General features: G+C 39.3%; 1 long non-coding RNA gene across 1 annotated transcript; it reads right to left on the minus strand.

Annotated features, from left to right (window-relative positions):
* Positions 1–9,540: 9,540 nt before the first annotated feature.
* On the minus strand, positions 9,541–14,969 carry LOC112233116. The gene is made up of 3 exons (XR_002950729.2): positions 14,278–14,969; positions 13,795–13,868; positions 9,541–9,592 (listed from the first exon to the last, which is right to left on the minus strand). It is a non-coding gene; the product is annotated as an uncharacterized LOC112233116 (long non-coding RNA).
* Between the last annotated feature and the right edge of the window lie 651 nt (positions 14,970–15,620).

Genomic DNA, 15,620 nt, shown 5'->3' on the forward strand with positions numbered 1-15,620 from the left:
ACTAGTTTGAGTGGTTAATTACTTTAATCCACATGTGTCAGACAGTGATTACAGCTGTGAGTCTTCTTGGGTAAGTCTTTTAGAGCTTAACACACCAGGATTGTGCATACAAGATGCATGATTACATTGTTTTTATTCCGTATATTTGTATTCTTTTCACTGTAATTTAAGTCATTTTTGTGGCGTTACTACAATGATGTTGATCCATCCTCAGTTGTTCTACCAGGACAGCCTGTAACTGTAAAATCACCAATGGCCTCATGGTGACACACCTGAGCAGTTGCATTCATGTCCTGCAGCTCAGTTCAGAAGGATGACTATCTTTGATGTGTCTGGGTGGTTTAATACATAATCCACACCATAATTATTAACTTGATCATGCTTAAAGAGATATGCAATGTCTGATTTGTTATTGTTATCCATCTACCAATCACTGACCTTCTTTATGAGGCTTTCGAAAAGCTCCCTGGTCTTTGTAGTTGAATCTGTGCTTGAAATTCAAAACCTGACTGAGGGACCTTACAGATGTTCTATGTATGGGGTACAGAGGTATAAGTAGTTATTCAAAAATAATGTAAACTCCTATTGAGTCCATATAACATATTATGTGATTTGTTAAGCCAAATTTAAATCGTGAACTAATTTAGGCATCCCTTTATAAAAAAAATCAACATTTACACCATTTTGAGTTACTTGTTGACAAAAAAAATCTAAATGAAATCAATTTCAATCCAACGTTGTAACACAATAAAACGTGAAGAAATCCAAGGGGTATGAATACTTTTGCAAGGTACTTTATGTAGTTGAAATATTATATTTGAGAGGAGAAGGCGCTTGACCAACGTGAGATTAGGTGCAACCAAAAATCATAAAACCCTTTTAAAGGAATAGGTGCAACCCTTGCTCACGATTATATAGTGAATTATTTATTTTCTATTTCTGCTTAAAAACATGACATTCCTTTTCATGTTTTCTTTCTTGTGTTACAGTGGCAAGAAATGGGACGATGACTGGATCAAGGCCGAGGACCGGGTTTCTCCAGTTTAACTTACCTACTTTATGCACAAATTTATTCCTCACTCTCCCTTCACATGTATCCCTGTTAATCATAAATGTTTGGCCAAATTCGCCATGATTTACCATTGAAACATTCATGGAGCATCACAATGCCAACCATTTGATGTCAATCAGTTTCATGAGAATATACATTTAGATATTGATATAAAGTGAGCTACAAAAGTATTGCAACAGTGACACATTTTTGTTGTTGTTTTGGATCTCTACTCCAGCACTTTGTATTTGAAAATATACAATGACTATGAGGTTAAAGTGCAGTCTATCAGCTTTAATTTGAGGGTATTTTCATCCATATCTGGTGAACTGTTTAGAAATTACAGCACGTTTTGTACATAGCCAGCCCCCCATTTTAGGGGACCAAAAGTATTGTGATATTCATTTATATGTGTATTAAAGTAGTCAGAAGTTGAGTATTTTTGTATTTTATGTTTGCATTGATTCATTTTACAATGTTATTAAATATATACATTTTAATTTCACCCTCTAATTGTTTACCTTTAGTCTATGCCTATTTCTATAACAATGCACATAGCTGATTATCTTATGGAGTAGATACAATTATATTTACTAAAGAGTCAGTTCATTTGCAAGTTTAATAGTCTATGGGATCCAGATCAAACGTGTTGGTCTTTCAGCCAAAGCACCACATACAGAAGCAATAAGTTGATATAATAAAGAACAAACATAAACAAATCAGGCTATATGAATCAGACAGTAGTAGGTCAGATGGTTGAAAATCACAGATTCATATCGTGATTTGAAATGACAATGTTTACAGTAGGCAAAAATATATATATATATTTTTCTTTCCTGGAGGTACTGGTCTTCGTATTTGTTGTTAGTGACACTCTCCAGTCTCCACTGCCGTGGTCCTGAACTCGCCACGGCATGCCTTGCATTTCTCCCGCACGAGCTAACAGTAGCTGTCCGTGGTCCTGAAATAAAACGGACGGCGCACTATTAGAAAAAGAGCACAGGTTAACATACACAGTTCTTCATGTTACCTGGGCCTTTTCCTATATGGTAAAGCTACAACATTCTGTTTGGAACAAATGAATGCAAATCTGAGACTATAAGGTCACTTGTTTCCGTCTGTCTTTCTACTGGAAGAATGTTAGTTCCATGGATAAAGGTACTGGATAATTTATTTCCAAATGCCACCCTATTCTCTTGAAAGTGCTTACTTTTGACCAGAGGCCTAGGCACATAGTACAATGTTGATATATTAGTTATGAGCAGTGGATTGTGCTGATCAACTTTAGTACTTAGTGAATGTCTTATGAGTAATGTGAAAATAATCATTAAAGTGATGAGAATGTTGCATTTTGGCCGACTGACCTTCATATCCAAGTTTATTATAGGCCCATTAGGCTGACGTAGCTAGGCTATATATTATAATACATAGGCCTACGTGTATATCAACATAGCTTACATATATATGGATTATATATTTAGTATATATAATGCTATTACCTAAATTACTTTACCTGCATTTTGTCTGTTGGATATAGACCTACCTCTGAGCCATGTTGACACGCAGCATGTTTAGCGCATAGAGACAGACCGTCTATCTGCTTGGGCTCTAGGCTAGTTGTCCGCGGAAAAAAATTAATGAGGGTGAAAGCCAAATCATCCCACAACTGCTTTTTTTGAATAGGCAATGAGAATTAATTTTCATCATTGTTGCTTATCAGGAATATGATGTGCCGAGGACCATGGCAATAGAGGTGCGGTTATAAGGCAATGTGGGTAATGGGTATATGGGTTGAAAGACCACATATATAGACTGTTGAATGTCTATTTTTGAACTTCTAGAAGCGTCAATATCGATGTAACAACGTTTATATAAGCATTTCTATACATACACTTTTTCCCAAACTTTTATGATTTTATAAATTCAAGAATAGATTAACATATCCGAACGTTATTTGACATTAAGGTTTAGTAAGGGGACCTTATTAAATCAAAAGAATCACACATGTCAAGCTTAACTATTTATGACGAAAAGCACATTTCAAAAAGTGCAGTACTTCAGACATTGAATTGGCATTTGCTGATGCAGGACAGCGTTATGTATGTCCCAATGAATGTACATATAATTCTACACATCAATTAGAATGATATCGGCGAAGATATTGATAAAGAACAAACCGTTTAGGGTTAGGGAAAAAACTACAAAATGGCGCCACATTTGTAGCTCACAACTTTTCCGGTTTCTGTAACATTAATTTATAAGAATTTATGTTACATCAATTATTTAATATAATCCGACAATGTTACGACATTCAAATTAAAGAAACATTGTGGAACAATAATTTATGAATAGTTAAAAAATATAACCAGAAAATTCAGAACCATAGTCTATTACGTCACGGGCATTGCGACGCACATAACCAAAACAACCTGACCGATCGACCAAACCGAAGACGTAGCCAAACGCTCACAACACAGATATATACAGTGCCTTGCGAAAGTATTCGGCCCCCTTGAACTTTGCGACCTTTTGCCACATTTCAGGCTTCAAACATAAAGATATAAAACTGTATTTTTTTGTGAAGAATCAACAACAAGTGGGACACAATCATGAAGTGGAACGACATTTATTGGATATTTCAAACTTTTTTAACAAATCAAAAACTGAAAAATTGGGCGTGCGAAATTATTCAGCCCCCTTAAATTAATACTTTGTAGCGCCACCTTTTGCTGCGATTACAGCTGTAAGTCGCTTGGGGTATGTCTATCAGTTTTGCACATCGAGAGACTGACATTTTTTCCCATTCCTGTTAAATTGCTAAATTGCATGGCTCTGAAATGAAAGAGAAATGAAGTGTGTGCAATCCAATATTCATGAAATTTAACAAACCTGTCTGACGGTAGAGGTTCTGTTTCCTTTGTTTGATGCTAAGAAACAGGACTTCAATTGTTTTCTGTAGTAGCCGGGGACAATCCATGTTCTTATTTGTTTCCTCTGAAATACAATTAATCTATAAAATAACAACGCATCTCCAACGGTGAGTAGTTGCACTCACTTCCTGGAGGAACATAGGGCCTGTGAAGGTTTCTGTAACAAATGATTTGTTATGTGGGGGGTGAGTGAGCCCCAACCTGGAGAACCAGGGAATGTTTTGTCTGCCTCCTACCCTTCCACCTGTCTGGCATGATTGCACCTGCCAGTTGATTACCACCACGTCAAGGTGACAGTTCAGGAGAGTTACATTTAGGATTTTTTTTTTTGTATTCATTTACCTATATTAGCCCATTGCTAATAACTTAAGAACTTCCATTGTCCAGTTGTACAGACTCATCGCCTACACCCAAATCACTCTTAAACTTTGAGAGTCTGGGTCTCCTCCTGGATTTTTGCTGTTGTCTGAGAATTATGACGAAAACAAAACAGAATAATTAATTGTTTTAAAATAAATTAAATGCATAGCTATAATACTTCTAAAATAAATGTATTGATCCACACAATACACCAAGTATCTTCTGGACAATGCTCTGTGCAGGTTGTTCTTCTTCCTTCTGTTCCCCCCCATGGCCTGGATGGTTAGCATATCTGTTCTTGCTAGAAAATCCAAATAGAACTCCTTATTCCAGATAAGTACTAACATAGCTAAATATAACAGCCTTAAATTGTTACATCCTTTGGAACAGATTGCAGCCCTCGACAAGATTGCAGCCCTCGACAAGAAGCTGTTCCCTTGTTCTACTTCCTCCCCCAGAGTTGTGCCAGCTCCTTCCCGGTTCCATCCTCCCCACTTAATCTTAATTTACATTAAAAAAAATATTGACAAAATGGGAAGCCTTGTAAAGGACTGAAGCTGGAAATTCTCTTTGAACAGTTTAATAAAGAAAAACTTATCTCGCATTTCAAACGATGTGCCTTTGTATGCATGACGGAAAGAAGGGGCTTCATGTCTTAGAAGGGTGGCGAGCTCTGGACAATGAAGGGCAACTTTGGTCAGGTATGGCCAACATTTGCAGATCACATCCGTACACATGAATTGTATGTTCCTGCTGCCAGACAATTCCTTCGGCAAGAACAGTGGGTACGCAAAGATCTCTCCACGCATCATGTTGAGGTTCCTTAGAAGTATTCCGTGGCGGCAGATGGGAACATCAAGTCCCTCTTCATCAAATTTGTTGTTTGTTTTCCTTGATGACTCTTTAGCTGCTGTCCACAGGGATTCTCCACATACCCCTTTTCCATAACCCTAGACAAGGAAGTAGAAGAGTATAGGTTGAACATTTTTTGGGGGGGTTTAATGGGACAGTGGTTAGGTTTTTAAAATCAGGCTGAGGGCACTGAGATACCCTCTGTGTTCGCTATAATCGAGATCAGAGATTGACTGTCAAAAACAAGCACTTGTAAAGTGTGTTGCATTTCTGAACAGAGGGAGTGGTGTAACGACCCTGGACTTGGAGAGAGGATTACCATCTCTCCAAAATGATATGTTTTTATTGGACTAGTGTGTAACGAGTCTGCCTTTGAGTCAGATGGCCCAGGGCCAGTCCTATTTCACAGTTTAGAAGATACACAGGAAACGTACATGTTTAGTCTTTGTATGGACATAGTTCAAAGTCAGACATCCTCATCCTTGCAGATAAATACACCATCAAAGAATCCTTTGTCATCAGTCCTTGAAAGGATACATGAAATACATTATATACATGACATATGAAATAGCAATCAACCTCAGTAACTGATTGTGGGACACTTAACAATGTTGATAATTCATTTCACTACAAACTCAAAACATTTAAGCTAAAAATGAACTCAACTGCATTTGAAAACATTCACACTGGACAAAGAAAAGGCAAACCTTGTTTGGATTGTTTAAATGATATAGAGTATGGTGTTACTTGATCAATTATGACAAGTTTTACATACCCTTTTTTGAATCGATTCAGCTTCTTGTTCCCGTCCACTGACACTGCAAGCATGCCGGGGGAACAGGCTGGGCAGTCAAAGTACTGTACATCACAGACCTGATCAATTTCAGAGCGGCAGTACATCCACTCTAAGAAGCTTTTTTGAAAAGTCTCCCCACAGATCATTCCATTCTGGTAAGGGAAAAATACATATAGAAAATATATGAAATAACTTACAACAATACTATAAACAAAACGTACTATAATTCACTATGGCTGACTGGATTTGAGTTAAAGCAGGGCCAGTGTATAGTGTTGACAGCAAAGCAGGTGAAAGCCAATGCAAAGTAGGATGAGTACTTATGTTGTAAAGAGCAGGATATATTGGATGCAAGAGGGGCACAGATAAGGGGCATGGCAGGACAGTGGTGCAGGAGGCTAACACATACTGTAGCAAGAGACCTGCAGTTTTAACCTAGTTGTAGTACAGGAAATACATTTTGTTACAACGCTTTGTGTAACATAACTTTAACATATTGTTAACCTGAAGTCATACATTGGTAAAGCTGAGTATCATTTATTGTTACTATTTATTGTTATTGTTAAGTCAGCTCACTGCTCCATAATCCACATAAACGCCAGACGGGACATTCCTGGGGCTGACACTTTCAGCTCCTCAAAAGAGCTGAACAGATCTACCTGGCATATGGTGTCACAGTTGACAGTGGCAGGCCAGTACCCATTCTTGATCAGATCTGCCAAGTTTGCTGTCCAGGTGCTAAGACAGGTTGTGCAGGTCAGCACAGGCACTGGCCTTGAGGGAAAAAATGATGTCTGAACTAATGTTGTTTTCCATTGCATTGCTGCATCACTGTTTGGTTCTTGTAGATATTGCACATACCATTTATTCCTACGAGGATTATATGTTTCCCGGAGCCAACATGGATGGTGCTTGTCAGTCAACCACATATCACCTCTGGTACGTCCAATGGTAAGAAACAAATCTAGGGACAATATTTATTTACAACAATAAACAAGAATACATTTGAACTTTGATATAATACATTCAGCCGCAAAAAAAACACACAAAGTGCATATTTGCCATCACTGTGGCGAGATATGGCTGTAGTTGGAGGAAGGGGCGTGTAGAACCCCTCGATCATGGACTCTCTGTTGTGCAGGGGGAACTTTGCATGTGTAGAGACATCACAGTCTTCACAGTAAAGCTGTTTCTGCAGACAGTCTCAGCATCGCAGAATAGCCCTTTTCACATTGAATGACTGACAGATCTTCTGAGAAGCATGCTCTGCAGCCAGCAGAGAATCTACCATCTCAGGCCTGGACTCCCTCCACCTATCCTGTGAGAGTTCCTTCCTCACACTCCAACTGTGTGATGCACCAGGCACAGCAGGATTTGCACACTCAGGGTCTACTAAGTCAGCTAGGAGGATGTTAATTTCTCAATGAACTATTGCTTTTTTGAAAACACAAAAATGGGAAAAGGATTTAATTAATATTATATAATTCATCTATTTAAACGCAGATAGGGCTGTAAGTAGGTGACAGCAAATATATCTCTGCACAATCTATGGTGTGACAAGCCAAAAACCTCAGCTTTGATTCTATAGTAAATTCAATTACAAGACAGACCAAAATATTGACTAAAGTCTAAATTGGAATATCAAACAATAGAACTTGATCCCATAGTCAAATAGAAATTCTGAACGTTCTTTATTAAAACAGCAAAAGCACACTAAGTACAAAACATTCTTTCCCTGACAAACTGACCAGGTGAAAATCTATGATCCCTTATTGATGTCACCTGTTAAATCCACTTCAGTGTAGATGAAGGGGAGGAGACAGATTAAAGGAGGATGTTTAAGCCTTGAGACAATTGAGACATGGGTTGTGTATGTGTGCCATTCAGAGGGTGAATGGGCAAGACAAAATATTTAAGTGTTTTTGAACGGGGTATGGTAGTAGGTGCCAGGTCCATCGGTTTGTGTCAAGAACTGCAACGCTGCTGGGTTTTTCACAATCAACAGTTTCCCGTGTATATCATGAATGGTCCCCAACCCAAAGGACATCCAGCCAACTTGACAGAACTGTGGGAAGCATGTGTCAAAATGGGCCAGCATCCCCGTGGAACGCTTTCGACACCTTGTAGAGTCCATGCCCTGACGAATTGAGGCTGTTCTCAGGGCAAAAGGGAGTGCAACTCAATATTAGGAATATTTTGTATACTCAGTGTATTTTGACTACAGAGTAAACTCTCCTCAAAGGCAAATGCTTCCAGCTTCCACAATTACACACAGTGGTTGCAAAAGGAAAGACAGTGTAAACATTCCAATAGTGGATTTGAATGAATTCAACTAAGACTAATTCCATAATGTAGAATGGCAGATTCATATTAATGCTTCATATTAAACTAATTGTGCAGGAAAAAGCTCTGCCAGGATTGTGTTATTACACTCCCCTACAGAAGTATTTGGACAGTGATGCTAAAATGTTGAATTTGTCTCTACACTCCAGCATTTTGAATTGCATTGTTGAGAAGCAACCTGCAAGTAGGCATTTTGTTGGATGGTGTTGCCATCAGTATCCTGTACATACGACTAATGAAACTTGCAACTAGCCCCACCATTTGACGGTGTCGTGTCTTTTGCATCATTAAACTAAAGATTAATCTTTATCTGTAATTATTATTACGCGATTAAACATGTAACTGTAATTAACTAGGAAGTCGGGGCACCAAGGAAAATATTGAGATTACAAAGTTATAATTTTCTTAATATTACTTTTCAGATATTTTCATATCTGATCAATAGTCTTCTGATTAATGAATTCTTCTTTACCTCACGTTAGTCTCATTCCAAACGTCGTAAATTGTTGGTTATCTGCACGAACCCAGTCTTCACTATGAGTCATCCATACATCAATTGTCTTAAATTATTTATTTACTAACTAAGTAATTCACAGAAATGCATAAACAAACAGTAGATATGGTTACAAGAAATGATAGGGGAATGTGCCCTAGTGGGAAGTGGGGGTCGACTGAGATAAGACAACACACAGTTGATAATTATAACAATTGAAATGCTAATCCTTTGCACATGAATGCTCACTCATTCGGGAACAATTGCAATCAATATATATATATATATTTACACTCAGTGTCGTCAGGGTCTCTGTTGAAAAGTTGGAGAGTTTGTCCGCCTTCTCTGTCGTGGTTAGAGTGGATAGTTCAGAGTGACATTCATTCAAATCAAATCAAATGTATTTATATAGCCCTTCGTACATCAGCTGATATCTCAAAGTGCTGTACAGAAACCCAGCCTAAAACCCCAAACAGCAATGCAGGTGTAGAAGCACGGTGGCTAGGAAAAACTCCCTAGAAAGGCCAAAACCTAGGAAGAAACCTAGAGAGGAACCAGGCTATGTGGGGTGGCCAGTCCTCTTCTGGCACGATTATAACAAAACATGGCCAAGATGTTCAAATGTTCATAAATGACCAGCATGGTCAAATAATAATAATCACAGGCAGAACAGTTGAAACTGGAGCAGCAGCACGGCCAGGTGGACTGGGAACAGCAAGGAGTCATCATGTCAGGTAGTCCTGAGGCATGGTCCTAGGGCTCAGGTCCTCCGAGAGAGAGAAAGAAAGAGATAAAGAGAGAATTAGAGAGAGCATACTTAAATTCACACAGGACACCGGATAGGACAGGAAAAGTACTCCAGATATAACAAACTGACCCAACCTGACACAAACTACTGCAGCATAAATACTGGAGGCTGAGACAGGAGACACTGTGGCCCCATCCGATGACACCCCCAGACAGGGCCAAACAGGAAGGATATAACCCCACCCACTTTGCCAAAGCACATCCCCCACACCACTAGAGGGATATCTTCAACCACCAACTTACCATCCTGAGACAAGGCCGAGTATAGCCCACAAAGATCTCCGCCACGGCACAACCCAAGGGGGGGTGCCAACCCAGACAGGAAGGTCACATCAGTGACTCAACCCACTCAAGTGACGCACCCCTCCTAGGGACGGTATGAAAGAGCCCTAGTAAGCCAATGACTCAGCCCCTGTAATATGGTTAGAGGCAGAGAATCCCAGTGGAAAGAGGGGAACCGGCCAGGCAGAGACAGCAAGGGCGGTCCGTTGCTCCAGAGCCTTTCCGTTCACCTTCACACTCCTGGGCCAGACTACACTCAATCATATGATCCACTGAAAGTGGAAAGACCATTCCATAAAAAAGTAGAGCATTGCAGTAGTGTAACCTAGAAGTGACAAAAGCATGGATTAATTTTTCTGCATCATTTTTGGACAGAAAGTTTCTGATTTTTGCAATGTTACGTAGATGGAAAAAAGCTGTCTTTGAAAGAGAGATCAGGGTCCAGAGTAACGCAGAGGTCCTTCACAGTTTTATTTGAGACGACTGTACAACCATTAAGATTGATTGTCAGATTCAACAGAAGATCTCTTTGCTTCTTGGGACCTAAAACAAGCATCTCTGTTTTGTCCGAGTTTAAAAGTAGAAAGTTTGCAGCCATCCACTTCCTTATGTCTGAAACACATGCTTCTAGCGAGGGCAATTTTGGAGCTTCACCATGTTTCATTGAAATGTACAGCTGTGTGTCATCCGCATAGCAGTGAAAGTTAACATTATGTTTTCGAATGACATCCCCAAGAGGTAAAATATATAGTGAAAACAGTGGTCCTAAAATGGAACCTTGAGGAACACTGAAATGTACAGTTGATTTGTCAGAGGACAAACCATTCACAGAGACAAACTGATATCTTTCCGACAGATAAGATCTAAACCAGGCCAGAACTTGTCCGTGTAGACCAATTTGGGTTTCCAATCTCTCCAAAAGAATGTGGTGATTGATGGTATCAAAAGCAGCACCAAGGTCTAGGAACACGAGGACAGATGCAGAGCCTCGGTCTGATGCCATTAAAAGGTCATTTACCACCTTCACAAGTGCAGTCTCAGTGCTATGATGGGGTCTAAAACCGGACTGAAGCATTTTGTATACATTGTTTGTCTTCAGGAAGGCAGTGAGTTGCTGCGCAACAGCCTTTTCAAAATGTTTTGAGAGGAATGGAAGATTCGATATAGGCCGATAGTTTTTAATATTTTCTGGGTCAAGGGTTGGCTTTTTCAAGAGAGGCTTTATTACTGCCACTTTTAGTGAGTTTGGTACACATCCGGTGGATAGAGAGACGTTTATTATGTTCAACATAGGAGGGCCAAGCACAGGAAGCAGCTCTTTCAGTAGTTTAGTTGGAATAGGGTCCAGTATGCAGCTTGAAGGTTTAGAGGCCATGATTATTTTCATCATTGTGTCAAGAGATATAGTACTAAAACACTTGAGTGTCTCTCTTGATCCTGGGTCCTGGCAGAGTTGTGCAGACTCGGGACAACTGAGCTTTGAAGGAATACGCAGATTTAAATCAAATCAAATTTATTTATATAGCCCTTCGTACATCAGCTGATATCTCAAAGTGCTGTACAGAAACCCAGCCTAAAACCCCAAACAGCAAGCAATGCAGGTGTAGAAGCACGGTGGCTAGGAAAAACTCCCTAGAAAGGCCAAAACCTAGGAAGAAACCTAGAGAGGAACCAGGCTATGTGGGGTGGCCAGTCCTCTTCTGGCTGTGCCGATATTTAAAGAGGAGTCCATAATTAGCTTTCTAATAATCATGATCTTTTCCTCAAAGAAGTTCATGAATTTATTACTGCTGAAGTGAAAGCCATCCTCTCTTGGGGAATGCTGCTTTTTAGTTAGCTTTGCGACAGTATCAAAAAGGAATTTCGGATCGTTCTTATTTTCCTCAATTAAATTGGAAAAATAGGATGATCAAGCAGCAGTAAGGGCTCTCCGATACTGCACGGTACTGTCTTTCCAAGCTAGTCGGAAGACTTCCAGTTTGGTGTGGCGCCATTTCCGTTCCAATTTTCTGGAAGCTTGCTTCAGAGCTCGGATATTTTCTGTATACCAGGGAGCTAGTTTCTTATGAGAAATGTTTTTAGATTTTAGGGGTGCAACTGCATCTAGGGTATTGCGCAAGGTTAAATTGAGTTCCTCAGTTATGTCGTCATTCATGTCGTTATGGATAGATGTTTCGGCGGTTGTCTGTCTTCGCGTTCAATGATACCGAATTCCTAGCTGCTGACTAGTAATTAATATCAAAGACTTGTTCTTATTCTGTCGGTATCAATATTCTAAGAGTTTAACCACGTGGGATGGTTAAAAGATTCAGCAGTCTGGTCTCAAACCATGGCCCTCTCGTTATCGAGGTAAGCTGGTCTGCAACCTTTGTCCTCTCGTAATTGAGAGCAACATGGTCTGTTGAGAAATTCTCAAAGTGGGGGTTTTATTTGGGAGAGCAGAAAAAGCTTTCTCATGACGCCAGGTCATGTGCCCCTGGGGGCATGCCAAGGACTTAGTGAAACTATTTAGGGAATTGGAGTTCCCTTCATTAAAACAGTCCAAAATCACATTACACAATTTTACAAAAAGTATCATCCTCACTCATTCATCTTATACAACAATTAGATGTAAACCTCATATCTGAGGCTATTATATAAACAGCGTTATGTTAATGTGGCCGTATTGTCTCCCATGAGTTTCACAAAATTGTACCAAACGGACCAGTTCGTAGCTGGATTCTTCACCGATCTTTTATACCTTCTCCGGAACATAAATGTTGTTCGGACCTCAAGTTCTGTGAGGTGGAAGAAATTACTTTGTTCTCTTCTATGAAAACTCTACTCTCTCTCTATACTGTGGCCATGAGGAGATAATCTCCTCCAGGAATTTACAACCTCTCTCTGACCACAGCAGCCTGGGTTTGGGAGACAGGGAGAGGGGGATGGGGCTTGCTGTAACCAAAGTGGGCAACTTCATGACAACGGTGTCATAAGTATGTAGACACATTTTATGTATATATTAAAAGTTGTCAAAAGTTTAGTATTTGGGCCCATATTCCTAGAACACAATGACTACATCAAGCTTATGAATCTACAGCTTGTTTTGGTTGTGTTTCAGATTATATTGTGCCCAATAGGAACTGAATGGTGAATAATTTGTGTCATTTTGTAGTCACTTTTATTGTAAGGAAGAATAGAAGATCATTGTGTGCAAGGACTTTGACAACTTTAAACCACTAAGTGATATGTGTCCAAATACTAGACATACAAAGTGCTTTCATTTCTAAACAGTAAATCATAAAATAAAATGGTGACATTCTGTACTGTAACCTCATATCAAACATTTGATCTCAAATTCAAAATTCTGGAGACTAGAGCCACATTTAAAAATATTGCATCACTGTCAAAATAAAGATGTAGTGCAGTATAATTCAGTAACACCAAGATGACCCCAAGAAGTTGATAAAGCCATTTTTGGACTTCTATTAATGATATATACCCATTGATTCTAGAAGATTATAGCTTATTAATGCCTCATGAGTTTAATTCAACTGTCGTACCCCATCAGAACCCAAACTATAAGCTTGTTTTAGTCAATGTTTGCAGACAAAGTAAATGTAAAAAAAACACTGTATAGCCTTAAAACATGGTTAAAATTTTAGAAAAAATAATAACATTGATGGTAAGTTATTGCATCCATAGCTCTGTCTATAAATTGAAAGTGGTTACATTTCGCCAACCTCATCACTCAGCTTTTACCCAAAACAGGGGAGGGAAGTGTGCTTTGTTATTGTTTCAACTACCGATTACAGCTTTAATAAAAATACAATAAATGAATTACAAACCACTGAATATCAAGGAATTTTATAGATTAATATATTCAATCGCTCATCAATACCTGATTCTTCCTCCTCAGTGACCGGCCCAACATTTTTTGCACTAGTCTGGCTCTTGATGTACTGGCTCTTGGAGCTGAAAACAATTGTGATAAAAAGGTTTTTAATTCAAAAGATTTGCTGGAGTTCTGACTCTCCTTTCGTTAAATATGCATGGCTTGCTTGTGCACATATGGAGCACAAGCAAGAATTTTATTTTCACATAAGGTGAAGTGATTTGTCAGCTGAGGAAAGGCACCTGCAGTAGACCCAAGCTCTGGCTCATTCACACAGCTAACATGTGCACCCTTGTGCCTCATGCTCAATGGGCAATATCATTGATGCCCGTGTTCAGTTCATATCACGGAGGCTACGTTTAAATTCACATTTGTGCCATGTGGGGTCTACTTTGACAAACAAAAATCAATGATAAATCATAACGCTGTGGTGCTGGAGGTGTGTTGAGAATATTTATGCACGTATGGGAGCTATAGGGGTTACATTACCGGTAATGTACGACTTGTTACATTGCCCGTTCTGGGTTGAGCTCCTCAGTCAGCCTTTTTGCCTCGTTAATGGCCTCGTCCAGTTGGGTTTGTGGGTCCTTCTCTTGGTTGAGCTCCTCAGAAAGCCGGTCTGCCTTTTTAATAGCCTCATCCAGTTGGTCTTGGGTGTCCTCGGAGGCCATACCATCTCAAAAGAAACATAAAGAGACAACTACCAATCTAAACACATTCCTTCACATAGTAACCTCCCGTCTATGAGAAAAGCTGCATGTCAATGATAGCGTGTGTTTTACTATGTCCTGCACGTAACTAGTCTTCATCCTCCTCCACACGCAGACTGACTGATCTACAATCCCTTTGCATAACAAATACATATTTATTATTACTTGCAGATCAGTCAGTCTGTCACCATTTACCAACAATGCATTATTAGTCTGTCACTTTCTTTTTCATGTGGTTCTATGACATGTGTGCACACATTCTATGTTGTGTATGCAACTTTCTTCATTCATCTTAGTTACGTAACCTTCCTTACTGGTTTAACACGTTTTTTAAACCAAACACTTTTAACACACAAAACAAATGTGTATGCATGGGGTATTTCTGACAACAAGCGACGAACTGGCGACCTATCTGTTATCTGTCCACGGTCGTCATCTGGTGGAGGCGAAAAATCTTCAAACAAATGTCACATGACCGGATGAGGTAACCATTCCTGTTCCTCTTGTAACTTTTCGGTAGGCTAGAATTTTTCCGGTGTTTTGCTGCTCGTCACAGGTCGACGCAGGTATTGCACTTGATTTATTGTTCTCATAACCCTAGGTGTATCCAAGTGGAAATACAAAAGCTTTCTAGCTATTTCGCACTGACGGTAATTTTAACACAATAAAGATTCTAATGAAAAGGTGTTTACACTCAGAGCCATGTATTTACACTCAGCCAGCTCATAGTACAACCTAACCTAAAGGGACAAATAGGTCATCATTCTGTAGCTGGAAGACTTCAGATGAGTGTGGTGGTGTGTTCCTTGACAGGTATGACTCCATAACCACTCTTTTCTGTATCTTTGATTTATTTTCCTTTTTCCTCACAGGGAAAGTCGTGAGATGGGTTTCAGTTCACCACTTACTTTTGTTTTGAGGTATCTTTTTGTTTCTTAAGATACTCCTGGTATCTTATAGGATCTTGTTTATATATGTCCTTGACCTCTCCTTGGTTGATTTAGAGGGCATCTAATAGAAACATATAGAATTAAAGTCAGTAATAACCATAGTAAGTCACATAAATAGACATCAAAATCCCTCAATCATCCTAACATAATACAAAATGTAATGGTCTTATTT

The sequence above is a fragment of the Oncorhynchus tshawytscha genome, linkage group LG31 (genome assembly GCF_018296145.1).
Source record: "Oncorhynchus tshawytscha isolate Ot180627B linkage group LG31, Otsh_v2.0, whole genome shotgun sequence".
NCBI classification, from domain to species: Eukaryota; Metazoa; Chordata; class Actinopteri; order Salmoniformes; family Salmonidae; genus Oncorhynchus; species Oncorhynchus tshawytscha.